Source organism: Mustela nigripes, chromosome 2, assembly GCF_022355385.1.
Source record: "Mustela nigripes isolate SB6536 chromosome 2, MUSNIG.SB6536, whole genome shotgun sequence".
NCBI classification, from domain to species: Eukaryota; Metazoa; Chordata; class Mammalia; order Carnivora; family Mustelidae; genus Mustela; species Mustela nigripes.
In genome coordinates, this window is record NC_081558.1 from 151,579,472 (window position 1) to 151,594,114 (window position 14,643).

Sequence of the window (14,643 nt, forward strand, 5' to 3'; positions counted from 1 at the left end):
TCAAGAGTTGGATGCTTAACTGAGCTACCCAGGAGCCCCTTCTCCCTATCTCTTCTTTGGAAACTCTACATTCTTCAAGGACTTGCTTATTAAATGCCTTTTCTCAAGGAAGAATCCCTTGACTCCTAAAGGTAAAAGAGACCTCTTCCTTTTTACTACCTTTTTAGGCATTTACCACACAGTATTCTGCATATGTTATTTCCTCATCTACGTAACAGGGTCTGAGAGGGAAGGAACCAGATCTTTTTGCTGCTAAATTCTTTGCTTTCTCTAGCACAATGACGTACTCATGTAGGCACTCAATAAATATTTGCTGTATAACATTTATAGAACTCCTAGAAGTTTACAGAGCACATTCACATTCAACATCTCATTTGTTCTCTTTGAAGTTAAATTTATTACCAGCAGCATTCAAGACTTACAAACTGATACCTGTTGCTTAATGCAATTATTGTAGCTATCACTAACTCTGTACTCTGTAAATTAAAGTATCTCTTAAATTGCTTTACCTTTGAACACTTCTAGCCCTGGGTAGCCTACCAAGCTAGAAGAAGAGAGCATTTCAAGTTAAAGAAAGACCCCTTGCCAAACTGCTTTAGGTCTACTGGTTAAGCATATAGATAAAAGACCTCTAAAAGCAGGTGACAGTAATAGCAAAATCAAAACTTAAAAGAGAAGAAATTCTTTTCTTTTTTTAGGGGGAAGGTAGGGCAGAGGGAAGAGTGAAAGAGGGAGAACTCACAACCCCGAGATCAACCTAAGTGAAAACTAAGAGTTGGATGCTTAACTGACTGAGCCACCCAGGTGCCCCAAGAAGAAATTCCTTTCTTAAGATTTCAAGATTTTTAAAAAGATCTCTATATCCTTTATGGGTCAATCGTGAACTTCCTTGCAGCTGATATTCTAGTATGTTAACAGCAGCAAATCTCTAACAGTTGGAAAAATAATTCCTTGCTAGGAGACTGAACATAATTAATATCATGATTGTAAAAAGAAAGTATGTTTGATCTTGAATACCCAAGTGCCTTGTAGGAGTTTCATATACATTTGTTGAGTGAACAAGTCCATGAATTAATTCAGAGAAGACACTATTGTTTATAAGTTGAAAATATCAGTTTTAGTAGCTGGTTGGAAGTATAGGTTAAATTTGAAAAAAAAAAAAAAAAAACAACGAAAAATTGCATGGAAAGGCAAGAACTGTGACATGTCAGCTACTCAGGTCTCTTCCTCTAAGAGATCCTACGCTGACTGCTGGAAAAGCAGGTGAAGGAGGGAGGTAACATCAGGTACTGCCCAGCTGACTGCCTTTTGGAGTTTAGGCTGCAAACTCCGAGAGGGCCAGCACTTTGCCTTGAACTTTGTTGTCCTAGCTTTGTGTTTTGCATACGGAATGTGCACCACACATACAGTATGAGATATAAAGCTCCCTATGATCTGTCTGCATGCTCACATTTTAATCCTTCACATCTGTTCTTCTTTACCTTGTAGGGGTATTGTGAGGAGTAAATTTAAAAAAAAAAAAAAAAAAAAAGATAGAGCATTTTGCTGGGCTGTCAGTTCTTGTCTACATAAACTGCCACTGTCCTGAGGTGGGGGTGGAGGCTCTTCACATGTGTACTCTCAGGGCCTAGCGTGGTGCTCCCCCTCCAGCAGCCCCAGCTGGCTACATGACTGAGCAGCAGATATGCGGGTGTAGTCCTGCCTCCGCCCCAGCCCACTGGGTCAGCCTGAAGAGCCATCTAACTAGCCTCAATGGTGTCTGTGGTCCTTCCAGTCTGGACAAGCTAGAGATCTATGAAGAGATTTACAGACGCTCCCACGACAGTCACTGGCAGAACTGGAATGAGAAGCCAGTTGTCCTGAAGCCCTGTTTCACTTGGTTCCCCCCTTCATCACAGGGGCCTCTGTCACCTTAATAAACAGTTCATTTAAATGTCATGGTCACTTTGTAATCCCCCAATCTGGTGGATCACTGGCACAAATCATATGCCCCTTGGGAGTCCTTCAGTCCCTCAGAAAAACCCTTTTTTATTTCATACAGACTAAGGAGAGACACAAATTCAGTTACCTCAGTTAGACCACACCAGCACTAACAGTTTCTTGTGCTTTGGAAGAAATCACTTGGCAATTCTTGGTTCTGAGTCCTCCATCTTCTCCACATCAAGATCTAAAAAGAAAGAAAGAAGGGAAGAAAAAGCACAGTGTCCCATGACTGGCTGCCAGGATTTGATGTTTCAACAATAACAGTAACTGCAATCAGCATCCGTCCTCAACACCTACTCTAAGTCAAGTACTGAGCAAAAATACTGACATATGTGACCTCATATAGTGTTCATAATACGCTTCATGTAGGAGACATTCCCCGTTTTACAGCTACACAAAAAGAGGCTCCAAAAGGTCACGAAACCTACTCAAGGTCACACAGGTAGTTTACGTTAGATTTGAGACTGAAACCCAGGTTCAGCTGACTCCAATTCTTGGGTTATTAATCCCGAACAAGTGTTTTAAAAACTGTCTGGCAGTGGGGGCACCTGGGTGGCTCAGTGGGTTAAAGCCTCTGCCTTCAGCTCAGGTCATGATCCCAGGACCCTGGGATCTAGCCCCGAATGGGCTCTCTGCTCAGCAGGGTACCTGCTTCCTCCTCTCTCTGCCTGCCTCTCTGCTTACTTCTGATCTCTGTCAAATAAATAAAATCTTTAAAAAAATAAAAAGCCCTATCTATTAAACAAAAAATAAAATAAAAAATAAAAACTGTCTGGCAGTGACCTACCATGTTAAAAAATTAAATTATATAAACAAACCCCAAAGTCTCAAAACAAGATTTACTCTAACTATATGCAATGCACCCCGATATTGACTATTCTTTTCTAAATTGGATTATGTATTTTATATCTTTTTAAAAAATTCCTGTAGTAACCCGCTAAACTGATTCCACAATTTTCTAATGGGTCCCTACTCCTGTTGGAAAAACACTACACTTACCTATAGTACCTCACCAAAAGTTTCTCTGAACCCACAGACTAAATCCTCCTATAATTTTTAGCCTTGCGAACCTGATGGGAGTAGCTGAGCTTCGTAATTGGGAGAAAAGTGTTTCAACTTTAAAATATGTATAAGTCACCATAACATATATCATCAATAATGGATCCTTAAAAGGAATATTCAATTAGGGCCAAAGTGCAGAAAGGAATTAGTCACTTACCTACAGCAGAGCAGGACTTAGAAAGTGGAATCGCGGACACACTAAAATCTTGGGTGATTTATTATACATCCTGCAAAGAAGCCGCTTCCAGGGGGCGGTTGTGTTGTACCAACAGAACACAACACAACAGAACAACAAGACCTAACTACTTGCAGAAGTAAGAGGCTGAGATTGCAAACCCCTGGGGGCAGGGCCCTGCCTCTGCACGTCTCATTCAATTCCAGGGGCTTGGTGTTGAACCAAGATCATCAGGTTCCCACTGGGTCGGGTCTGGGGTCCCAGTCGCAGGCCAGAGGAGGGGGGTTGCGACTGTCAGCGCAGTTACTGAGCCTGTAGGACCTGAGCCCTAAGGTCTCCAGCCCTTGGGTGCGCATTTCTCCCCGCACCCCCCGCCCTGTAGCCCAGTCGCGCAGTTGGGCCACGAGATGCGGCGCCACCTGCCTGGTCCGTAGCTGACCCCTTTCCCCACCCCTGAGGCACAGGCCCCCGGCTCCGGGCACCTGCGGCCGCTGGGTCCCTGCAGCAGCTCGGCTTCCCAGCGCCCGCGGAGCTCCCAGCTCTGCGCCAGCCGTTGCCAGCCAGGTTTCGGGGCTCCCTCCTGGGAAGAGGAGGGGTCAGGCTGGTCGCGCCCGGGGCCCCGCGCCCGGAGGCCGCACCTCGCCCACCCAGACCCGCACACAAACCCTACGAATGGCACTTACAGGGCTCGACTGCTGCAGAGCGAGCGCGCTCCCCCGGGGGTCCATGGCTCTTCCGGACCCGCGAGTCCGGCCGCTGCGCCACACAGCACCGCCCAGAAAATGGACGCCGGCGGCTCGGCTCTGTCGGCCCGGCCCGCCCCCGGCGCGGGGCAGCGGACTCGGCGGGTCTAGGAAGAGGTCGGCCCGACCCTCAGCCCGCGGGCCGGGGCGCCCGGGGAACCGCCGCACAGAGGACGAGGCCGCAGGAGGGCGGCGGCGGGACCGGGACTGGGGGCAGGAGACGCACGACGGCCGCGCGAGGCCCAGACTGTACCTGGTGCGACGACGTGGGGGCTGGGGGTAGGAAGCTACGACCGCTCCGCGGGGGCCCCACACTCCACCAAAGGGGCAGCGGCCTCCGCCTCCTTGCCTAGGGACAACGCAGCTAGGAACCTGGCCCAAGGACAACCGGTTTGGGGGTCCAGCGGCCACTGTCACTATCAGAACAAGGCCTGGGGCGGCAGAAGGGCCCCTGGGTTCCAGATCCAGACCTCAGAGGGCATCCAAGCCCTGCACATTTCAGAGAGGCAGGATTCGGAGAAAAGTCAGGTGCTGTTTTAAAGTAATCAAATTCTCAGGACTAGCGTGTCACCTGTGTTCTCCCATGGCTGTCAGGGAAGGCCTAGATCGATTTTCCCAACGTGGTATAAAAAAGCATTTCACGCAAAATGACCCAGTCGTCGTCTTCAAATAAAGGGCGCTGACTGCGTGCTAGGATCTTTCTTCAAAGAGTCAGGGACTGCTCATTGAAAAAGTATTTACTGAGGCCTGCCACAAGCTTGCCTTGTGGAGTTATTGGCCTGGAGCACTAACATGCAGGTTTTGTTTTTTGTTTCTTTTTTACAAAGCCATCCATATTCCCTGCATTTTGGTAGTATGAGTCTAACTGTAAAACTTTCTTGAGCAAAGATTTACTCCCAGGTTACAACTTAAAAGGATAAAAAGCCTGTTATCTGGTTTTTAATTAGGAATACAAATATTTGCAATTCTGCATCTCTGCTCCCAACCATATTTTAAGAACCCAATCATCTTGAAGACTAAAGTAGATTGCAATATCAAATATACAACTAGCAAAACATTTAAAATAATCAAGAGGAAAATACATTGACTTAAAGTCAAAGAATTATGTAATTTAAAAAATAAAGACAGGGTTTTAAAGCCTGGTGGTTTGGGCAATATGCACACACATGTACACTAGCAGTTCCCAACCTTCTCTAAGCCAACCACCCTCTAGTATTTCTCAGTAGGCCACATGTTTAGAAAGATCTAGTCCACTAAATTGTGTTTATTAACTAATGATTCATCTTCCCACTTAAAATACAACCTTGCAGTGTTTTTGTGTAAGTAACCACCAATCAGAGCTTCTACAAAACCTGAGACAATCCATTGTCAATCCTAGATTCCAGCCTAAAGAATCCTGTGGTCTGATTGCAAGTATAAGTGTTTCCGTTAAGGTTTTTGGAAGCCATGAAAAACGTCTGGAGACCTTGGAGAAAACCGGAGCATACAAATTGGGAACTATGGGTTGGAAAGTGCCAGTATGAGGCATGACTCTCTGTGCTTCCCTAACACTGGAAGGTGGGAGAGGTAGTAGAACAAGGGAGTTTGGTGTTTGGATTCTGCGTGGCTAGGTTTAAAGCCCTGCTTTGTCACTTACAAAGCCACTTGCTGTGTAATTTTAGGCAAGTTACTTAACTTCCCTGAGCCTCAGCACCCTCATCCATGAAATGAGGCTTATTTTAATATCACCTTTACCTTATAGGGCTTTCTAATAATTAAATAGGATGACATACGAAGTACCCACCAAAGTGCCTGGTACACGGTAAGCACTCTGCAAGTGAGCAGTGTTGTGGCTGCTAGTGGAAGGCGATTATTCAGAGCTGTACGTTCCTACCATCCATGCAGTAAGAACCACAGCCTCAAATGCAAAGCAACCTTTATACCCTAGAAATTTTCCATGGAGAAGCTGCCAGGGTCACATGGTGAGTGACATAAAGGGATTTAAACACAGGTCTGTCTCCACAGTCCACTTTCTGTGCTGCTAACATGTTCCAGGTGGTACCTTGATCAGACGCTGTCAACAGCTTGTTAAGGGTGAAATCGGCTCTGGCTTCCCTAAGAGGCTTAGCAAGTGAATGGCTCCTTACATCCACTTGGGAATTCACAAACAGTGGCATTTCTTTCTCATTAGAGCCAAATGTTTCTCCAGAAGCGAGGAGATTTCCCCAAATTGTTATTAATAACTAAAATATCATGGCAACAGTTTGAAACACCCCAGCCGAAAACCTTACATAATCAGCCTGTCCTTCAAAATTTTCCACCCTTCCTCATAACCAGTCTTAGATTCTCTCTCTTAATCATTCTTCTGAGTGTGGGGAACTATCTGGAAATTTCCAGGAACATCCCAACTTATCATAATTTTATGCTTTTCTGTAAAGGTTTATTCTTCCCAAAACAACTAAGTGGGATTTATTTTTCTATATTTTTATACCTTTCAGTTCAAAATATTTGCAAATCAGAAAAAAAAAAAATCCTACGACTTTCGAGATCCTTTCCTCTGAAATATCTACCAGTTGTTCCATATCTCCAGAATGGGGCTCCTGGTCCTTTCCTAGTGGCCTTTCCCAGGACGTTCTCCTTTTCTACCTTATTTCCTTTAATTCTCACTTGATTTCTGCTAGGCTACAACTACATACTTGCACTTTCTGATTTAGGACTGTTGGTTAATGTAACATTTGCTGCCCCCCCCTCTTTAAGGTTTCAATTTTATCATAAGGTATAAAAAGACTAAAGCCTGTCTCTTTTTAAAACCCACTTCCTTCCTTGGTTTCCCACCATGGGTTAGGAATCTATAACTCATTCTGTCTCCCATGTATGCAGCACTCTGTTAATTTGTTGTTTTACTTCTCTCCCTCATCCCAGCATTCACCAAATTTCTATCACTTGGCCTCCCTTTATGTGGCTGTTTATCTCTCTCCCTTGAGCGTTTTAAAAAAGTCTGTGTCTGAATCCTCTCTACTCTCCACCACATTCCTGAAAGGCCTCTTGTGATAGTGCGTTGAGAAGTCTTACCAAAGCCCCCCAAAAGGCAGTGTTTAGAACAGGGGCTCTAAGGTTCCTGGGAGCCAGGCAGGAAGTAGTGTGAACTAGGGTCTGCAGGATAATGCGCATCCCACCTAAGTGGGAACAGGTGTGGTCACTACCCAGGCCCAGATCAACCCTTGCCAATGGGGTGTAGGTGGGGAGAGGCCAGATCTGCAGAATTTTCCAATGAAGCCAAAATTAGGATTTTTATGTAAAGTCTATGAAATGTTGACTATGTACACAAACGGAAAAAACAAAGGCATCAGAATCCGATCAAGTCTCTAACTGTAACTACCAATTTATAGGAAATCTCTGTGACAGAAGAACATGTAAAACAGCACCCAGGAGTGTAATCAATCAGATTTCAGACTGTAGGAAACCCTACAGGTCAAACAGTTTCTTTCTTTCTTTTTTTTTTTTTTAAAGATTTTATTTATTTATTTGACAGAGAGATCACAACTCGGCAGAGAGGCAGGCAGAAAGAGAGAGGGAAGCAGGCTCCCTGCTGAGCAGAGAGCCCGATGCGGGACTTGATCCCAGGACCCTGAGACCATGACCTGAGCCGAAGGCAGCGGCTTAATCCACTGAGCCACCCAGGCACCCAAACAGTTTCTTCAAACAAATTTTTTATAGCAATAGTAAGGATGAAAGAAACAGGGAAGGAAACCAATAAATTAAATGACATTTAAGGGAATATCAGTTGTACTGTAAGGACCTTATTTCCTTTGAACTGTGCTTTAAACAAGTAAAAATTGTAAAATTTTATTTAAATGACATAATTGGATAAATTAGGCCAAATTAGAAAATGCTGACTATGATATTTGATGTTATTAAAGAATTATTTGTTGGCAATGATAATGATGCTGTGGTTACTTTTCTTAGAAAAATCACATTTTTTAAAATGTATTTCTTTAGTAACTCACATTTTAAAAACGTTTTATTTAGAAATATTTCAAACTTATAGATGAATTTCAAGAATAGTACCAAAAAACACCTACATACATTCTACTCATATCTACCTACCTACCCATTTTTTCCTGAACTATTTTTAAGTTGCAGGCATCATTCTCTTTTACCCCTAAATACTTCAGCATTTATTTGTTAAGCAAAACAGCTTTCTCTTCATATTCTTGTGTTTCAGAGAATCACTTCAAAAAACTCAGAGATAAAATGATATGATATCTGAGCTTTACTTCAAAATAATACAGGAGAGGATTTACATAAAACTAGGTTGGCCAGCCATTGAGAATTAGAGATGAGGTTCATTAAACTAGCCTTTCCATGAGGTTCATGGATGATGGCTACATGAGGTTCATTAAACTAGCCTTTCCATATTTTGTATAGGTTCAAGATTTTCATAATAGAGTTTTATTTTTATTTTTTCCTAATAAAATTTTAAAAAGATTATGTAATTAAAGGCTTTAAAATTATATGCTATTAAGGGAATATGAGAAAGATACAAAATTGTTTACAAAATATTATCTCAAGGGGCACCTCAGTGACTCAGTCGGTTAAGCATCTGCCTTCCACTTAGCTCATGATCCTGGGGTCGTGGGATCTGTTTTTGTGTAGCCTGCAAGCTGAGAATGGTTCTTACAATTTTAAATGATTGGAAAAAAAGTTCAAAGGAGAATAGTATTTCATGATGATTATATGAAACTCAACTTTCAGTGTTCACAAGGTAGGCTGTATTAGGACACAGCCACCATCATTCATTTCTGTATCTATGATAGTACAGTTATATTATTATTATTATACTGAATATTACATATTATTAAAATTTAAATTTTGTCGAAAAGCTTATGGAAATTTGTTTTCTCAGTTGTTATATAAATATCTATATAGTATCCCCAGTTGTGCCTCAATCTACAAAACCTAAAATATGTTCTATCTGACTCTTTACAAAGAAAGCGTACAAACTCCTGGTTGAGGACTGGGCGTCCCCTGTGACCTCAAAGCAGCTTATTATAGAAACAGCACTGGACTAGGAGTCAAGGATGGCTCTTAAGGCTCCACGTGACCTGGAGAAGTCACAACTTCTTTGGGCCACAGTTCCCGCAATGACAAAATAAAGTGTGTCTAATGTCTACATGGCAACTGAAGTCTGTGATTTACATTTCTGAGAGAGCTCCACAAGCAGTACAGGGTAAGGATAACACTAAGGACTGGCATGCCAGCCTGTGTGGTCCCCCTGAAGATCAAGGAATTCTTTTTTCTTTTTTTAAAAGATTTTATTTATTTATTTGAGAGAGAAAAAGAGGGGGGTGAGGGGGATGGGGAGGGAGGAGGAGGAAGAAATAGACTCCCCGCTGAGCATGGAGCCAGGATGCGGGCTTGATCCCAGGACACTGGGATCATAATCCCAGCTGAAGGCAGATCCCAGGCACCCCATCAAGGAATTCAATGAGAATAACCTTTGGCACTCAGAGAAGTTCTGGATAGGCTGGTGAAGAACAAGGAACAGGCCTTGGGAACTCGAGAAAACAGAGCCTGCTGTGTGCAACATGACGCTGGGAGAGAGTTCCTAAAATCTGCAGCTTCAAATCGGGTATTTTGGGTCTATTTCTAGTCTTTACTTTGTAGAAGACTGCAGCACATATAAAAAGTCTGCTTGTTTAATTCAAAGTTTAATCCAGATCTAACAGAGCGATGTCGGGGGGTGGTGAGGTCTCTCTGGCATCCTCAGATATAGAATAGGAGCCTTGGGCTGGGGACTTCATAAGATTCTGGGATAAATTACCCTCAAGGACATAAGTTTGTAGGCTCTTTGTAACACCCAACACGGGACAGTTAAGCAGCAAGACCAACATCACTACTGAAGCCAGACAGAACATCATGGCAGCAGTCCCTACATAGCAAGTCTGCCTCCCGCATTTTAGGGAATTTCCCAAGACTAATTTTTCTAGTTGCACCCCCTCCCCACCCTTTCTCACTTGTACCCTGGACCCTCCTCCCTTCAGGGTATGCACAGCAGCATCTCCTTTTGTTCACCAGCGGCCTCCTGACTCCTCCCTTTGTTTCCTCTTATTTTCTGCGCCCTGCCTGTACCCTCCTACAGCCCTCTCAGTCTGCTGTCACCTCTGTCTCCCCATTTCGCCTCCTAGATGACCACCCCCTTCTATTCCACATCGTTTCCTCAATAGCCAGCAGTTTCTAGAAAATCCGCCAGTGATGTAGCTTCTCTCTTTCCCTACTGAAGTTCCCCTCTTCCCTTCCACAGCTTGAGAAAAGGGTTGGGGAGAATTACAAGGGCACTGCCCTTCTGGGATTTAACCACATTCTCAGCTGGTGGCTTTTGTTTTCTGTCTCACTGGCTTGTAAGGCCCTCGGGGCAGGCACTCCGCACGTCATGCTTGTCGCTGGGGAAGATGGGCAGGACGGTTAGGCCTTAATTAGAGCAAGGCCTCAGACCGGGTAGAAGATTTTAGCAGGCAAAATGAAAAAGGAATTTCAAAATGTCCATTTGGCAGCAATGACCACAGGGGAAGGAAGAGGTTTACTGTATTATGTAAAGAAAATCATGAAAGCTCTCACAGTTTTTCGCGAACACAGAAATAATATTTACACTGGCTTAAAAAAAAAAAAAAAAAAACCGGAAGACAAGCTCCCTCTGCAGGCCAAATGTAGTGAGTGCAGACCCAAGTGCTAGTCTTGAACCCTGAGCAGGAATAGCTGCAGAAGCAAGGGAAGAATTAAGGGACAAGATGCCAAATGAGCTACCAGATTTTCTGGTCAGTGAGACTTTGAGGCCACAGCAGAGCCACACTGGGATCACCTAAGAGAGACATGAGCTTTGGCAACTGGTCTTTAATATACCTGCTGCCCACCAAGCCTTCTGCAGGACAGCCCACAGGAAGCCCCCCTCCCCCACCGTCAGCCAAGGAAGGTAAAAAGGCAGAAGCATTTTGCCTGCATCAAAAATTCAAATTTTTATATTCAAGAGCTTCTCAACTTAACATCTGCTCATGAATGCAAAAGGGTGGCAGCCGTTACTGAAGTCACCTGGCCAATGCAGGCAGACCAGCTTGGAGTAGGGCAGCCAGACATACGGTGGCTTACTAGGAGCCAAGACATCTCAGGAAGGTGATGAGGATAAGACATCGAGTCCCAGAAAGAACTACCCTTGTCATCAGCTGAAATGCCCCCACACTGAAGGCTGGCCTCCAAGGCAACATTATAAAAGGCCCCTAGGAGAACAGCATGCCATTCGTTTCTGTCTGGAACAGAGAGGACACACAATTGTGCCTGTCCATACGATGCTCTAGCCTTGTGTAGGAAACTGGCTGAAGTTTCGAAGGGTGTTTCATGTCATATTCCATTTTGCCTGGGCTGGAGTGGCATCTGTCACACTGTAGCTGCTCCATAAACGATGCCCAAAGAAGTAAGCTGAATTATTGAAGCCCATTCGTCCACTGGTGGGCAAGACTGCTATAAAGGGCTAGAATGTGCTTCACGCAGGGGAACGGTTCATAAGTTAGTCAAAACTAAAGTGTGAGGAGTCAGCCAGGCCACCTCTAACTTATGATAAGCAAAACCCACTAAATTACGAATTTTATTTATTTAATATTTATTTATTTGAGAGGGAGTGCGCACAAGTGGGGGGAGGGGCAGAGGAAGTGGGAGGAGCAGGGTTCCAGGATGGTAACCAGAGCCAACAACAGATGCTCAACAGACTGAGCCACCCAGGAGACCCTAAATTACGAGTTGGTTTTAGAAGATGCTTCTGACACATTCTGAAAGCCTCATAGGATCTTATCGTTTCTTCCTTCCTTTCTTTCTTTTTAAAAGATTTATTTATTTGAGAGAGAGTGAGTGAGTGAAAGGGGCAAAGGTAGAGGGACAGAGAGTCTTAAGCAGACTATGCACTGAGGGGCCCAACACAGGGGCCAGTCTCAGGACCCTGAGATCAGAACTAGAGTTGGACACTTAACCAACATCATCACCCAGGTGCCCCAAGGGTCTTAACAGTCTCTAACTTATGTAGCAAACCTATCCCTTTGCACTCAGAGCTTTGTCAGCAGACTAACCTAAAATGCATAAAAGAGATCTGGTTCTTAAAAAGAATTTCTTTGGTATTATTTGCTCAAATAGAGAAATACCACTCCAGGTAGTAGGGTCTTTAGAAAGCCGCTGTCAGGCAAAGAAATCTGTAGAGCTGAAGAGTTTTAGGTGTGAGAGGACAGAGAAAATTTACTGGCAAGGTGGGACAGACCCTTCCACCATTTGCTTTTGGAAAAAATTAAAGGAAATGGTCATCTCAATGTGTGGCCATAAGTTTACTTTCTGGAGTTCTTAGGAAAAACAAATCTCTGAGAATCCTTTCTCCTGTAGATTTCCGGGGTAGTGCTACACCTATGTCGGCATTTTGTCCGCACCACTGCACCTTCTTAGGTGGCTTCAGGGTGGGACTGGGTCAAAGGCAGTGACATCCCCGGCACTGCGTCCTGGGAATTTGACCAAAACCAGCCACCGGCCAGGCCCACCCTTCTCACTGCAGCGGAACCTGACCTAGGAAAGGCTTTACACGCGAAGCTATCAGACCTGGCCCCGTGACAATGGCGGTTACGCAAAGAGAGGAGTTTGCAGTCTGAGCATGCGCACTCCTCTGCCTCGTGATGATCCCAGCAGAACCCCACCTGGCTGGCTGCGTCTTACCAGGCAGGTCTCTGCTTTTTAAATGCCAGCTCCTCGGGAAGGCCAGTCATTCTACCGTGGTTTTCCTTCTCCCAACATATCGTCCTTGCCTTTTAACATTTTATTTTAATTTTCTTCTTTGCACTTGTCTTCTTTAATCGTTTACATAAATATTTTTTGAGCTTCCCCAGCCCCACCACTCCACTATACTAGAGGCAGGTCTCTGAGAAGCAGGTCCTGATCTCTCCTGCTCTTTACTCTATTTCCAGCCTTTGGAATATGCCTGGCATATAGAAGGTGCTCAATAGATGTGTCAAATGTTTAATTACCAACGAAGCTGTTAAGAACAGCATTTCCCCTGGAAGGGAGTTGTTAGAATCAACCACGTGGTTCCAGGAACTCAGAAGCTTAGCAGGATTTGGTATTAAAGATAAAGGTGCTAGATCTTTTTATTGATCCTTCTTTCCCTGCCAGCCAGCTCTAAAACAGAGTCTCGCTACCAGCCTCTCTAGGGGGACCCACGGAAATGAATGAAGTAGATCAATCTAACTGTAGTGGCAAGAGATGCAATATCGGTATTCTCACTGAGTTAAGGTTCAGAAAAAATTTCCTATTCTCCAAAGAAAAAGAGTTAAGAACTGAAGACTATAAATCATTCAAGTAGAAAACCACAGATTTGCTCATTTTGTTTTGGTGAGAACAAAGCAGTTGTTTGCACATTCTTTCTATCACACCTGCTCTGGCCTGCCCAGTATAACCACCTTAGCCAAAAAGTATAAATGGGTTAAGCACAGCCTTTTAAACAATGAGAAGGGGTAGGTGCCATCTCTGTGATCATCAGGAAGTGTTTCTGGCTAGACTAGGAAATCCCATAATAACTGTAAATGGGTACGTTTGGAAAAGCTTTGTGCCTTGTAAATATTTCTGTGAAATATGAAGGCAAAGCATTAAGGCGAAACACAACAAATTAATAAATAATAATTACTCTTCATTCACTGGTCTATTTATTAGAATGACAGTGGTACAGTACACTTCCCAACGGTCTAATTTGGCTTTCAACCTCCTTGAATTGTGTGTAAAATTCTTTTAGGCAGACAAGAGTACCATAAGTGAATAATGCCACAAAAAAATTATTAGGTATGAAAATCTAAGAGATGATGCAACCATGCTTGAGTTAACAATAAAAGGATCAACATTTTATAAAGAAGAAATACACTGTTGAATCTACTGGGCATTCATTTTTGTGGTAAAACAGTCCCATTGCATCCAACTAATCTCGTGATTAAGATTCAAATAGGTTCAAAATGATTGATTTGTACCGGCCTATCAAAACAGAAGACGTTCTAGTTGTAATCTTTCTGAATAGCAATAGTGTTTTAATCACAAATGCCTGCCTCATTATTTGTTCAAGAGTGAATGACAATTAGCTTGATCCCCTGCAACTGTTAATGCTACTGATACTGAAATAAACAGGCAAGACTGAATCAGGTTTCCGACAATTCCCTTCGGTTTAAGATCTTCTGATTGATGCTACATTCAGAATGTTCTTAGTCATTTTTAGTCACAAACAAGAAGGAAAATGGCCCCCGAACAGAAAAAAAAAAAAAAAAAAAGAAAGAAAGAAAGAAAAAAAGGTGTTCCAGGAGGGATATTTCGTGGCAAGCCCAAAGAACGAAATCACTATGAGATGAATCACGTTCTAATATCATTGAGCCAGAGAAAGACTCCAAACAAAATATTCACGTTGGCCTCCAAACAACACAACAACAGCAGCAACAAACCTTTAGCCCCGAAGAGGTTTGACTTTGCACATGGTGCTTTGGAATATTAGACCAACTGCTAGACTAAAGCAGCTATTTACACAGATGGTCCTGAGTCTCGATGTTCTTCACATCGGAGCAAACCTCATAGAGGATTCAGGTTTGCCAGTATCTTCCTCCGAACATATCTACAAAGACGTTCCCACAAAGGCTCCATGTGTAC

General features: G+C 43.6%; 1 protein-coding gene across 11 annotated transcripts in view; it reads right to left on the reverse strand.

The window, feature by feature from the left end:
- Window positions 1-14,643, reverse strand: part of ZBTB38 (zinc finger and BTB domain containing 38) — a 123,104-nt gene that overhangs the window by 43,007 nt on the left and 65,454 nt on the right. For 9 of the 11 annotated variants that reach the window (XR_009402546.1, XM_059391846.1, XM_059391851.1 and 6 more), the window contains one exon: window positions 2,069-2,167. The gene's annotated coding sequence lies outside the window, so the exon portion shown is untranslated. Of the gene's footprint in view, window positions 1-2,068; window positions 2,168-3,202; window positions 3,846-3,903; window positions 4,009-14,643 lie in introns of those variants that run through there. The other 2 variants (XM_059391844.1, XM_059391853.1) reach the window with 2 other exon arrangements.